This window comes from Trichosurus vulpecula, chromosome 3, assembly GCF_011100635.1.
Source record: "Trichosurus vulpecula isolate mTriVul1 chromosome 3, mTriVul1.pri, whole genome shotgun sequence".
Classification (NCBI taxonomy): Eukaryota; Metazoa; Chordata; class Mammalia; order Diprotodontia; family Phalangeridae; genus Trichosurus; species Trichosurus vulpecula.
The window spans coordinates 68,033,035-68,048,216 of NC_050575.1; the positions used below are offsets into that span (position 1 = coordinate 68,033,035).

General features: G+C 42.4%; 1 pseudogene; it reads right to left on the reverse strand.

Annotated features, from left to right (window-relative positions):
• Window positions 1-13,718: 13,718 nt before the first annotated feature.
• Window positions 13,719-14,267, reverse strand: LOC118840850 (annotated as a pseudogene).
• Window positions 14,268-15,182: the final 915 nt, after the last annotated feature.

Consider the following 15,182-nt stretch of genomic DNA (forward strand, 5'->3'; position numbering starts at 1 on the left):
GAAAGTCCTCTTCATAAGGTAAAATTGGAGCTGAGTCTTGAAGGAAGCCAGAGTAGCCAAGGCGTGGAAGTGAGGAGAGGGATAGCATGAACAATAATAGCAGGAGAGAAGAAAAACTAAAAGAAACCTCCTTGGAGATCATTTAGTCCAACTCTTATTTATTTTTTTACAGTTTTATTGGTGCCTTTTGGTTTTACATCACATTTACCTCTGAATAGGAGGCAGCAGGGTAAAGAGGAAAGAGCGGTGGATTTGGAGCCAGAGAGACCTGGGTTCAAATCCTAGCTCTGCTACATGCCAGTTGTGTGCACTTGGGCAAATTCTTCCACCTGTGTTTCCTCATCTAGAAAAAGAGAGGGATTTTCCCTTCTAGCTTTAAATGGATTGGGCTTGGGCTGGGATGCTCTCATCTTCAAGTGAGATCTCCCTTTTAACAACAACAAAAACAGCTAAACAAAACCAACTGCGTGTCTGTGTCCCCTTCTGAACCTCCATCTGCTCTTCTCTATGGTTTTTGAAGGTGTCACTAATACTCTTTCCTTTTTCTTATTTTGTATCACGATCGCTAACCACCACTCCACCCCTTCCTCCAAACCGAAATTGTCTCTTGTAACAAGTAAGCATAGTAAGATAAAACAAATCAATACCCGATGTCTCTCTGGCTTGAAAGCTTCATTATAAATGAAAGATGTGTTGATTCTGTGGTCTCTCACTCCCTGAACTTCGATCTCGGCAGGGGCTCTAGGCTCTGGCTCCCAATTAATTCAGATCACTCAGTTTCCTCCTGTGCAAGATGAGGTGATTGGGGTAGATCTGAGAGTCTATAAGACTCTCCACTTGCTTCAAGAGAAGATCACATTGGTGGCTGTGCTTAATACTTCCTAGGACCTGGGATCTGTACACCCATTTTATAACTCCTAGGGAGATTCACTGACAGACACCTTCTAACAGAAGCTCAGAGGTTAACAATCCATAACCTTGGACAGTAACATCTCTAAGATTCCTTTTGGCTGCAACATGTTAGGATTCCATTTGTTATTTCAAAGGTAAGCTGTTTTTATTTCTAATTATTTTTACTGATGCCTTTTGTTTTTACATCACATTTGTTTCCTGATATCATCTTTGCAGTCCCCTACCCGGCAGACCTTCCATTGTAACAAAGAATAAAAAAGAAAAAGAAAGTTCAGTAAAAACAACCAACACGTTGACCATGCCTGACTGCATATGACACATTGCACATTGTTGGTCCCCCACTTATGCAATGAAGGGAAGTGAATTTTCTGAACTCTTCTCTAAGGTCAACCTTGATGCCTATGATCACCCGATATGTGGTTTCTTTTTTATCTTGTTTTCCATTTACTTCGTTGAAATCAATGTGTATATTGTTTTCTTGGTTCTACTTACTTTTGGTATTCTTTTTAAAAATAAAGTTTCATTTGTCAAAGTATCTCTCGGTTTTATTTATTTTTATGTGTGTGGATGCCAGTATGTAGTAGAGAAAGCTTAGGAGGTAAAGGGTTGCCAATTTTACCCCTATCTTTTTACTTTTCAACTGGGTGCACATGGCTTTGAGTAGACTGGGATGGCTTTGGCAGAATTTATTTTAGCTTGCAAAATGTCAGAACTGAAAAGTGCCTTAGAGGTCATCTGGTTCAAGTTACCCCCACCCTTCTCCATCTTAAAGATTAGGAAATAAAAGTCTAGAGGGTTGAAGTGAGCTGCCCAATATTATACAGTAGGTTAGTACCTTTATTAACTTGAAGTCCAGTGCTTTTTTTTGGTGCCAGTATGCTGTCTCCTCATTCACAAACGGCTCTAGCAGAAAGGTATATATGCTACACACTCTCCATGCACATTATTATATAAGATGGATAGATTATCTATGTGGAGCTGCAGCATTGGAAGTACATGCATGAGTCCTAGTCATTGTCATATCCTTTCTGAGTTATCCTGAGATGAAGGATTTTTTGGGGGGGGTACATTTTTAATGGCTACAATATCATAGAACATATTGTAATAGTGATCATCTCCACTTCTGTATTTATTTATTTGTTTGTTTGTTTATTGTTGAACTTTAACCATAGTCATCTTTACCCTCCTCCACCTATTTTTTTTTTTTTTTTGCCTATAGGATGTAATCATGCACTATGTAGTCATGTACTTTGCGGGATGCTAGGTGGCGCTGCAGTGGATAGAGTGCCGGGCCTTCAGTCAGGAAGACTCATTTTCCTGAGTTCAAATCTGGACTCAGACACTTATTAGCTGTGTGATCCTGGACAAGTCACTTAATCCTGTTTGTCTCAGTTTCTTCAAGTGTAAAATGAACTGGATAAGAAAATAGTGAACCACTCCAGTATCTTTGTCAAAAAAACCCCAGATGTGGTCACAAAGAGTCATACATGACTGAAACAACTGAACAACAGCAAGGCTTAAGCCCAGGACATTGATATGCCAAGAAGATAACTGGAGCAGGGCTTGAGTGTAAGGTTGTTTAACCCCCTTAGGAAAATCTCTCTCTCTTCTCCTCTTCATTCATTTGAATGTTCAAGGAAGACCTTGACCATGGCTGATTAGTGACTAACTGTCCCCTGGATATTTTTCTTTCAAAGAAAAGGAATTCCACAAGCTTTGAACAGAAAATCAATATAAGATGCAAAAACCTGGAAATAAAGTGGGTGACAATTGATAGGGGAATGGCTGGGAGAAAAAACCCAGTGGTATATGAATATAATGGAAATACTGTGTTGTACGATGAATATGCAGAATTCAGAGAAACATGGGAAGATTTGTATGTGATACAGAGTGGAGTAAGCAGAATCAGGAAAACAATATAAACAATGACTCCCATACTGTAAACTAGAAGAATCCTAAAAGAAGAAGGAACACTGAGCAACTGTAATGACACATTTTACTACTGGAGAACTACCTTTGAACCTCAGTCAAAATGGGAGCAGGGTGTTGAATGTGCTGTCAGACATGATCGCTTATTGTGTTGGTTTGGTTTTTTGAACAGTTTTTCTTTGTTACAAGGGAAATTCAGGAGTGAGGGGATGAGAGAAGGGGACATATATACAGAAACAATCATTATAACAGCCAACATTGATATAGCAGCCACTATGTCCAGGCACCGTTTCTCATCTGATATTCATAACATCCCTGGGAGGTAGGTGCCGTTATTATCCCCATTTTACAGATAAGGAAATGAAGGCAAAGAGAGATTGAGTGACTTGCCCAGAATCACAGAGCCAGTGAGTGTCTGAGGTCAGATTTGAGCTCATGTCTTCCTGACTCCAGGTTTGCTGCTCAGGCTCCTGATTTACTAAGTTTGCAAGAAATGACAATGATGTAACAATAAAAGACATCAATTAAGCTTATTTTTACAAAGTGCATTTGGCAAAAGAACCAAATTATCAGCCTCTAAAGTTGGCATGACTGAATGAAGCTGAACAAAGGCATGAAACCATGCGGACTGGCAATTATAATCAGTCAGTGAACAAGCATTTATTAAGTCCTTAATATCTGCAAGGGACTATGTGAACACCAGGGATCCAAGAAAAAGCAAAAACAGTCCCTTCGCTCAAGGGGCTTACGTTCTAATGTTGAATTAAATTTGAGATATATAAATATATGTATATATGTGTGTGTATATATATATACACATATATGCATATATATACATTATACATATACAAATCTAAACATATAAGATACAGAGTAAAATGCAGGTTATATAATCTCAACTCATCTTTCATTGTAGCAAGGCACAATTTATTCCTCCCTAATTGATTTTATTTAATTGATCCTTAACTTATATTCTTCTTTAATTGATTCATTATTCCACTCCATCGCCATAGTTATTCCAAATCTTCTCTTCTCTCCTCAAGTCTTCCATGGCAGTGAGCCTAATCTCATAGTTTATAGAAAAAATAAAGCCATTAATTGGCAGCTCCCTTCCCCCCTTCTCTATATATTATAACCCTCTGACATTATCCCCCATTCTCTCTTTTATTCCAGTCTCTGAGGGCCTTGACAAACCAACCCCTCTATACATACCCTTGATACCATCCCCCACTTTCCCTTTTCATCTAGTAAATTGTCCCTACAGTTATCCCCTAATCTTCAAATCTCTAATCTTCAATTGCCCCCCCAACTATTAGTTTCTTCCCCATTATCTATAAACATGGCCATGTCTCCCTTATTCTTAAAAAAAAAACAACACAACCCCTGTAAACTACAAATAAATAAATATTTTTTAAAAACAACCCTCACTTGATCCTACCAGCCCCTCAATCTATCATTCCAGATCTCTCCTCTTTCTCATCAAACTCACAGAAAAAAAATGTCATTTAAACTTGTTACCTTCTCTTGTCTCCTCACTCACTCCTGAACCATTTGCAATCTGACCTCCAACTGCATCACTCAACTGCAATTTCTCTCTCTAAAGTTACCATTGCCAAATCTAATGACCTCTTTTCCATCCTCATCTTCCTGGACTTCTCTGCAGGCATTGATTCCACTGGCCATTATCTCTTCCTGGATAATTTGCTCTCTGGGTTTTTGTGATGTTGCTCTTCTTTGGTTCCCTTTCTACTTGTCTGACTGCTCCACCTCAGTCTTCTTTACTGGTTCCTCCTCCATGAAATACTCACAAACTGTGGGTGTCCCCCAAGCTATGTCCTCAGCCTTTTCCTTTCTCTCTCCCCTCTCTCATTTGGTGACCTCATCAGTTTCCATGGGTTCAGTTATCATCGCTATATAGATGACTTCCAGGTCTACATATTATGCCCTTGTCTCTCTACTAAGTTCCAGTCCCACATTACCGATTGTCTACTGTACATTTCCAACTATATGTCCTGAAGGCATCTTCGTGTCCCAAACAAAACTTAGCTCCTCCCTCAAGACCATTTCTGTTCTGAACTTCCCTGTTACTTTTGAGTGGAGCACCATTATTCTAGTCATCGAGGTTCTCAACCTCGAAGGCATCTTTGACTCCTTACTCACCTCGCATATCCAATCACTTGCCAAATCTTGCCAGCTTTACCTTCATATCTCTCATATGATGTCTCCTTTTCTCTACTCACACAGCCACTCCCCTAGTTGTGGACTAGCCTCTCACCTAGACTACCACGAAAGACTTTTAACTGGTCTCCTGCCTCTCTAATCCATCCTCTCCATAGCTGTCAGAGGGATTTTCCTAAAGCATATGTCTAGTCGTAAAACTCCGATGGTTCCCTATCACCTCTGAGATCAAATGGAATCTTCTCTACTTGGCATTTTGAGCTCTTTGCAACTTGGTCTCAAAACTTTCCAGCTTTCTTATACGTTCTTTCTATTCATGCACCAGCCTGACTGCTCCTCACACACAGTAAATAGCCCATCTCCTGCCTCTGTGCTTTTGCACGGCCTAGACCCTCATGCCTAGAACACATTGTCATCCTCTCCATCTTAGAATCTCTGATTTCCTTTGAGATCCAACTCAAGTTCTACCTTCTATGAACGAGGCCTTTCCTGGTTGCTTCAGTTGCTACTATATTCTCTCTCCAAAAAAATCACCTTATATCTGTTTTGTCTCTCCTGATAAAATAAAAGCTCCTTGAGGACAAGAGATGTTTGGCTTTTGTCTTTGTAACCCCAGGGTCTAGTATAGAACTTGTCACAAAATAGGTGCTTAATAAATGTTTGTTGGGGGCGCAGCTAGGTGGCACAGTGAGTAGAGCACCGACCTTGGAGTCAGGAGGACCCAAGTTCAAATCCGGCCTCAGACACTTGACACATTTACTAACTGTATGACCTTGGGCAAGTCACTTAACCCCAATTGCCCTGCCTTCCCCCCTGCAAAGAAAAAAAAATTAAAAAAATAAATGTATGTTGATTGATCAATAAGACCCCATCAGGCTCTTCTCCAAAAGTTTTAGCATCCCAATCAACCTCATTGAACCTACTTTTCCCTCAAGCATCATGTATTGCAAAAATCATTGTAAAATGCAAAAGGAGTTAAATCTGGAACAAGAACCTAAGGCACTAGACTCAGGGTCAGGAAAGCCTGGGTTCAAGTCTTCTGTCAGTTAATTGCCTGTGTGACCTTGGGCAAATCATTGAATCTGTGCTGACATCAAAGAAGGTGCTGTGCTTTATGAGCAAAGCAGAACTGCATTAGTTCAAAAGAAGCATGAGATGCCCAAATTTAGAGACATCTCCACCCCAAATGTTCCTATGGACTATTTGTGCCCAACCGGTGGTAGAGCCTTCCGAGCTTGTATTGGTTTGGTCAGCCACAGTCGGATGCGCTGTACCTTGACCGCAACATAGTAGTGTCCCTTTGGTCCTCTTTGAGCCCGAAGGACAACAACCAACCACTCTCATCTGTGAAATGAGGGAGTTGGACTACATCACTTCCATAGGGTCATGGATCTAGAGCTGGAGGGAGCTTTGAGGTGGTTGAGTCCAACACCTTCATTTTACAGATGAGGACGGAAACCAGGGCCCAGGGAGGTTGTCATCTGCCCAAGGTCACATAACCAGCCATCCCCACCAACTGTCCACTAACTACCACACACTGGACAGGTGAGACAGCCTAGCTGGAACATCGAGGACCTGAGGCAGAGACAAGAGGCAGCATGTGCCAGGCACATGGGCCTTGACCACCATCTCCCCTCAGAGCCTGGTGCAGACAGTCCAGGGCCCTGAGCCCAAGAGCATTGGGAAGGAATTCCTGGTGGAGATGGAGCCTGGCAAACACTGTTCGGGTGCTACAGTTATTCCCACTGAAGACCCAGAAAAGGAAGTTCTTTCCACCAAAGTCCCTCACACTGTCAAATAGTTCAACACCAGAAACTGAGAGGCTTTTATCAGTGGACGTGACTTTAAAGAAGAAACATTAACTTCTGCTTTGCTACTCTGCCCTAAGGACCATGAGACTTTTCCATCTGACTCACAGCTAAAACTCTGTAGTTGGCATGGCTCTCATTAGAAAGGGAGTTTCTTGAGAACAAGAATTGTCTTGCATTTCTATTTGTAATCCAGACATTTAGTGCAACGTTTTGTACACAGTAAGTACTTAACAAAAGCTTTATTCATTCATTCATTCAGCTAGTAAGTGCCTGAGGTGAGATTTGAACTCAGGTCTTCCAGACTTCAAATCTAGTAGCCTAGCCACTACGTAAAACTGTATCTTCCAGTTCTGAATCTATGAGCCTAAGAAAATTTCTTTTCTACTTTATTGTGTTTCCATTATGTTGAATCATGAGATAGGCACTTTACAAGCCCTTCAGGAATGCTTCATCCATTCATTCATGAGGAGCCTTCTTTCTCCTTCCCCTATTCTCCCCCTATTTCTGCTCACCTCTACAGAATCAATAACAAATGCCTTAATGAGAATGAAGCCCTGGGTAACCACTAACTTGGCACTATAAGAACAAGCCCTCCTGGAAGGCTATGTTCTCCTTCGACGGCCATGACAGGCCTGGCTGCCTGAGGAAAGATGAGAGATGGAATCTGTCTTTGATTGCATCTCTCGAGACATCCTGATCAATAAGCCAGAGACTTGTCGTCTAGATGACACATCAGCCGAGTGCCCGACTAAATGAAAGGTGGCCTTGGAGTGATCATCAGTGTAACCAGATGGAGGGCAGGACAGGCAGTTACCTGCAGACACACAACAGTGGTGCTCCGGACCAAGGCTTCTTCAATGCTCTGAGCATCATCTTTTGAACTGGTTATTCCCAGCAAGTATTTCTGACTGGAATTCCTCTCTAGAAGGAGCTGTAATGGAAAGAGTACTGACTTTGAAGTCAGAATCTGGATTCAAATCCTGCTGCCACTTACTAGCTCTGTGACCTGGGCAAGTCATTTGCACTCTTTTGGGCTTCCTTTTTCTCATCTTTAAAATGAGAGGGGTAGACTTGATTCAGTTAACATCAGCATTAATTTTAAATTTGTGTGTGTGTGTATATGAATATATGTATATACATATATAGGTCAATTAGGTGATGCAGTGAATAGAGCACTGGGTCTGGACTCAGGACCTGCATTCAAATCTGGCCTCAGACACTAGCTGTGTGACACTTAACTCCATTTGCCTCACTTTCCTCATCTGTAAAATAATCTGAAGAAGAAAATGTCAAAACCAAGTATTTGTGGAAGTTGCTGGACTTAATCATGAGTCTTCAATATCAAAGAGGAAATTTTTAAGAAAAAAAGGTGAATTTGCAAAACACCAACTGGTAAGGCCTGATAATTACATTGGAACACCATAAAGAAATCAACGCTTAATGTACCATTTGGTGTCTTGTTGACCTTTAACGTTTCTTTGTTTCTCACCCTGGATCTTAGCATGGAATCCAAACTCCTCTGTGGCAGCTTGTCCTCATTGTTAGGAGGGACTCGGGTCAGACTTCACCTCTGACAGGCCTTCAGGTCAGTCTTGTGGTTGAGTCAGGAACACTAGAGACCTGGGCTCTAGTCCTGTCTGCCACTGGCCAGTGAGATTAGGCAGCAAGATCATTGGTTCCTCACCTATAAATTGAGGGCCTTGCATTAATCAGGGTGGGGTGAGGTCTCGAAGCCACTTGTGGCTCTCTAGGTCCTTAAGTGAGGCCCTTTGACTGAATCCAAACTTGACAGAACAAATCCCCTTAATAAAAGAATTTGTTCTGTGAAGTTTGGATTCAGTCAAAAGACTGCACTTGAGGACCTAGAGGGCCACATGCGGCCTCAAGGCCACATGGTTCCCCAACCCTGGCTTAAAACCATTCCAATATCTTTGCCAAGAAATTCCCAAATGGGGTCACAGTTAGACATGACTGAAATGACTGAACAACACATATGTACGCACATCTTTTGTTTTTACAGCACTTTTATTTCTAAATATATTCCTCTTCTCCCTGCCCTCCCCGCCCCACCCCCGCAATTCAAAGAGCTATCCAATCTAACAAAGAATAAAAAAAAAGTCAGAAAAACTAAACTCACATCAATTGCCTATGACACTTGAGTATATGCTCTGCTCCACATTCAGAGTCCCCCACGTCTGCAAAGAAGGGAGAAAGGGGCTTGTGCTCATCTTTCCATTGGGGCTACATTGGTCATTATTATATTTATAAGTAGGAGTACCCGGCCTTGTTTTGTTGCTTTTCTTTCCACTCATGTTGCTGTAGTTACTATGTATACTGTTTTCCTCTTCTGCTTCCTTCACTTTGCATCAATTCATATCAACCTTCCCATGCCTCTCTGAATTCTCCATTTTCATTTTTTCCCCTACGTCCCAATGATATTTCGTTGCATTCACATACCATAATTCATTTAGCTCTTCTCCAATTGATGGGCAACTGCGCTTCCAATTCTCCACTGACATAAAAAGTGCTGCTATGAATACTTTGATGTATATGGGGCCTTTCTTTTTATCACTGACTTCTCCATGGGGTATCTGCCAAGACTGGAAACTTTGGGCCAAAGGATACGGACGTTTTAGTCCTTTCATAGCATAATCCATAGTTTAATTGAGGTATCTGGTGGCACAGTGAATAGAGAACCGGGCCTCGAGCCAGGAAGATTTGAATTCAAATACAGCCTCGGACACTTACTAGCTATGTGACCCCTGGCTCACAAGCGAATCGCTTCACCTCTTTTTACCTGAGTTTCCTCTTTAAAGAGGAAATTGCTCCTTTAAAGAGCAACAGGAATACTAAATATAGTAACAGGCAGCTAGGTGGCACAGTGGTTAGAGAGCCAGGCCTGGAGCCAGGAAGAACTGAGTTCAAATCCAGTCCCAGATACTTGCTAGCTGTGTGACCCTGGGCAAGTCACTTAACCTTGTTTGTCTCAGCTTCCTTATCTGTAAAACGAGTTGGAGAAGGAAATGGCAAACCATTCAAATATCTTTGCCAAGAAAACCTCCAAAAGAGGTCACAAAGAGTTGAACACAACTGGAAAATGACTAAGCAACAACAAATAGGAATGGTTCTGTTGCATTTAAAATACAGGGTGTCCCTTTTGGGACACCTTGCATTAAATATTATGACAAGAGGTTTTCAAGGTCAACAGTCCGAACTCCATCCCCTGTTCCCCAATTTTATAGATGAGGAAAGGAAAGGTAGGGAAGGAAAAGAATGAAGTGCTTGAGGTCACAAAGGAAGTTAATAGCAGAGCTTGGATTTAGACCTGAGGTCTTTTGTCCTCTCATTCTGTGGTCTCTCCACTATTCCATATGGCTTTGATGGAACAAATTGGAAACCATTTTCCAGACATATACACTGGCATTCAGGACAAATAAATAAGAGGTATGTCAAAAACACAGTTACCAGTTTGTGGCAAGTGTTAGAAGAAGTCCAGAGCTACAAAGACACTGGTAGCTAACAGTCCATTGTTACCCTCCCAAACTCTATTCAATGTGACAGTGACACTTCACAGCACATCGAATCCAATCTCATTTGAAGCTGACAAAGATTGTTTCTGCTTTACATCTATTGGTTTATTAATGGTCTACAGCCTCTTAAGCAGATGCATATTCATTAGGTAGCCAGCTGTTAGGAGGTTCCCAGATGTCGAATGTAACTCTGTCTTGGAATGTATTTTTTTTCCTTATCATGAAACAAAGTAATTGAGGCTCTATTAAAGAACCAGTTAATTACCAAAGCGGTACCTTATGGCATACTTTGTTTTTATCATTCAAATCTGAGAACTCTTGGGACCCCTAAAAAATTTGGTGAAGAGACAGTATTTAAGAGTCAACTTCTACCTACACACATTTACATACATGTACACACAGATGCTGGGTCGATGCTCATCAATTCAGACATGTTTACAGTAGAGTGATCCTTTATAGGATGCTCTTTTAAGACACTTTATCCTTCTTCTGCTTCATCAAAGGAGCTGAGTCCAGAAGGAAACATTTGTAAGCCTTGTAGATTCATCCAAAATTAGCATTTTATATTTATTATATTTTTATTCTTTTTTTATCATAAGCTACCTCATTGTTAGGGAATAGATTTCAAAGTTGTTCCCTGCACGAGAGATTTAAGAAAAAGTTTTCCTCACCTGTTCGTCAAACCTTATTCTGAGAGATGGATCATTAAAAAAAATAAAGTTATCATCAGAAATTGAGAGATGATCAAAGGATCGCTGGTAATGAAATAGGGCTTTCAAAGTACCCTTTCTAAACATGGTGGCTATCTATATGATACTGTGGTGCAGTGGCTAGAATGCAACCAAACTGGATTACTTGCTGTTCCCCAAACTTGCTATTTCATTGTCTTTGTCCACTTTCAGGCCTTTGCATGGGGATGGGGGTGGGGGGCTCCAGCGTGCCTGCTTCTCTTCTCCCTTGGATTCCTCACTTGCCTTAAAGACTCTGCTTGGGTGCCACCCTCTAAGGGTAAGCTTCTCATTCCCCAAGTAATGAGTGCCCTCCCTCCTCAAGTGACCTCCTACTTGCACAAATGTTGTGTTTCCCTGGTAGGATTTAGCTCCTTGAAGGCAGACACTTTCATTTGCCTTCATGGTCCCAGTACTCAGCTTAGGGTCTCACACACAGCACTCACTCAGTAAGTTCTTGTTGCATGAGTGAAGAAGCCAGGAAGGCCTGGACTCTGGCCTGCTTCTGACACTGGCTGTGTGACTGGTTGTGGACAACCACATTACCTCATCACCCTAAGATTCAGTTCCTTCATCTGTAAAATAGGGAAGACAAGAATGTGCTCGGCTCACAGGATTGTTTGAAGACTCATACGACGTCTGTAAAACCCTGCAAACTCTAGAGCGCTATATGTGAGTCATTGCCGTTGAATTGTCTCAGTCGTGTCTGACTCTCCATGACCCCATTTGGGATTTTCTTGGCAGATACTGGAGTGGTTTGCCATTTCCTTCTCCGGCTCATTTTACAGATGAGGAAACTGAGGCAAACAGGGTGAAGTGACTTGCCCAGAGTCACACAGCTTACCAGTGTCTGAGGCTGAAATGGAACTCAGGTCCTCCTGATTCCAGAGCCAGCACTCTCTCCGCTGCACCACCTAGCTGCCCCATATACGTTAGTTATTATCTTTCGAAACACTAAGCAGACTTTCAAAATCCCTTAAATCTTTCGATTCTTATTTCTGTTAGAAAGGAAGGTGTGTTGTAATGAAAAGCATGCCGTCTGTGGGATCACAAGACCTGGGTTCGAGTCCCAGAATCTACCAGCTGTATGACCTTGGGCATATCTCTTTACTTCTCTTTCAGTACTCTTATCTATAAAACGGGGATGACAGTTGTAGTACTTAGCTCTCATAATAACAAAGCGAGCACCCTGCGAACAGGAAATGCTTTCTAGACGTGTGAACTCTTATTAAATGGGAGCTCTGACTCCCAGATATTAAATAGACAGGAAGCTCAGCATTTCACACATCTATGTATCAAATGCAAAAGTCATGGCACCGAACGTTGACTCTTTAAGAAATATGTGTTACATTTATTACATATCATTACATCAGCCATAGTGCTCCTGATCAGGTGAGTAATTGTGACGAAAGTTGAATCCAACAATCGATCTACTTCCATATCCTTTCATCATGTCCAATGTTTGCCAGTGGAGAGTTTCTGATGACTCAAGGTGTTCTGGGCTGGTATCTTATCGGCTGGGCACTTTGCATTGCCTGGGTTTTAATACTGACTTATGTAAAGTCCTATGCACCAACATAACCCAAGCTAGAATCCTTAATAAACTATGCACCTCGTGTTTGCTTGCCTCACAGAACACTCTGAGCTGGTGACCTTCAGAGAATCCAAATAGTCTATGTAAATGCTTCAGGGCTTCCTAAAAACAACATTAGTTTTGGAGCCCTCGCCGAATGTCTAGAGTGCTGCACTGACTCATACCAGACACACGGGGACCAAGTGAGATGTCAGGGGGGAAAAGCAGAAATAAATCTCTGCTTTTAAAAACCTTGTTTATGATTTGAGATTTCAGATATCAGGAAGGATCATTCTGTAGTCTACAAAGTTGACACAAAACATAATCTCATATCAGGATTATTATAAGAGAACTGTTTTTTAAAGGTTTAAGGGAAAAAATGGAATTTCTGAGAACATTTACTTAACACGTATTGAATATCATAAAACTTTTTACTGGGTTACCATAATCTAATAAGTCATCACCAACTGGGCAGCCAGCTGAAACAGACTCATCTGCTTTAACGGGGCAATCAGGTGGTGTGGTGGATAGTGCAGTGCAGTCAGAAAGACTCATCTTCCCGAGTTCAAATTTGTACTCAAACACTCACTAGCTGTGTGACCTTGGGCAAGTCTTTTTTTAAGAAGGCAGGCAAATGGCCAGAGGAGGAATGGAGGAGGGGGACATGGTGGGGATGGAGGGCAGGAACCCAGGCCGGCTGGCATCTGTGATCGCATGTAGTACCAGGAGGAGACTGGGGAACTGCTGTACTGGGCACACAGCAAACAGGCCGAATGGGGGAGCAGGAAAAGGGAGAGTCGTTACATATGTGCACAGAGAAGGGGGGAAGGTACTTGGAGCTAAGGTGGGTTCATTCTTTTATTCCCTTCCCACCCCGTCTAGACTCATTCACACCCCAGGGGATTTAGGGGAAGGGGGAAAGGACAGGCAAGAGGCAGGGGAACAGTGAAAGCTATGGGGCAGGGGGCAACGTCTTAGATGAGCCAGCTGGCACTACTAAGGTGCCAGCAGCCACCATAAATGCCAAGCCTTTTCCCTTATGCCTCATGCTGTGCCTCTAATCTGACTTGTCACTATCGTTGTCCTGGTGGGCTTCCCCATCATACCCATTCTTATTCTCCTGAGAGGTGTGGGCCTGAGACCCCAGGGCAGAAAAGAAGGAGGCAGTGCCTGTGCTGATGGCTGAAGGTGACAGAGGGGGCAGGCCCATGGGCAGCGGAGAAGGGCAAGACCAGGGCCTGCAGCTGGGACAGCCGGTGAGCCTGGAGCTCCTGCAGGATGACGGAGTTCAGCTCCAGAGCGGTTACCTGCTTGGCTAGCTCAATCGTCCCCAAGATTTGCCGGTGGTGCTCTTGTGAAAGGTAGGGCAAGACTTCAGCACAAATTCCATCAAGCCTGTTCGTGCATTTCAATGTTAAGGCCATAGGACATCTCTGCATCTCTGACTTCTCACTGGCCAGCTTGTCACACTCCAGTTTCAAGTTGTGTACTGTGCTTGTACCAGCTGAAACTCATCTTAGATCCGGTCACAGGTATCTGGGGTTGTGAACTTGAGCTGCTGGGGCAGGTGTGAGGAGTAGCAGGGCCTGCTTTGTGGAAACATCATGTCACTCGTGGTGGGAAGGAGGAAGGGCTGCGAGCTGAAGGAAGGCAGAAGCCGCTGCACAAACAGCTAAAGCCACTGAAGGGTGACTTGCCCACGGTCACACACATGAGGCCTGTTTACCTCAATCTACAAAATGAGTTGGAGAAGGCAATCACAAACCACTCCAGTTTTGCCAAGAAAACCCCAAATGGGATCACAGAGAGTTGGAAGCAACTGAAAATGACTAACCAATTTATTTACCTAAATCTCATTCTCATTAATATTTTTGTTTTCCATCATTCTCAAATATATCCATTCTCTCTCCCCTAGCCACGGAGCCCTTGTAACAAAAATTAAAAAGAGGAAATAGAAAGTTAATAAAGTATATGTAACATTCTATACCCATAATTCCCCTCTCCTTCAAACAGAGGTACGTTTTCTCAACTTCTCTGGAAGCCTATCTCTTTAAATGCCAACATTCTTCCACTACTGCTACTGCCTGGCTACGAGTCATAGAACAATAGTCTACCACAACTGAATTATTAAGAAATAGTTTAAAGGACGTGATCAAAGAAACATATGAATGAAAAAAAATTAGTGATCACACGGCAAGCTCAAGGACTAATCAACGGACAGCCCACGTGCTTCATTGGTATCCTCGTGACATCAAGGGGAAGGGAGAATGTAGACAAAAGCTGCACAGGATAGGTGGTCATGGCTGGAGATCTGCATCCTTGGAAAGAATTTCCACATTGAGGAGATGACAGACTCATTTGAGTGACCTTTTACTGTTGTTTTAAGTAAAAGCTAAGCACATAGTTGTGTGCATGAAAAATTTATACAAAAGCAAGCCCTTCTGTCAAAATAAGGTGTAACCAAATGGTCCATCCAGCTGTGGAAGCATGCAGTAGCAGCTTTTCATGACAGCAAAGTGCT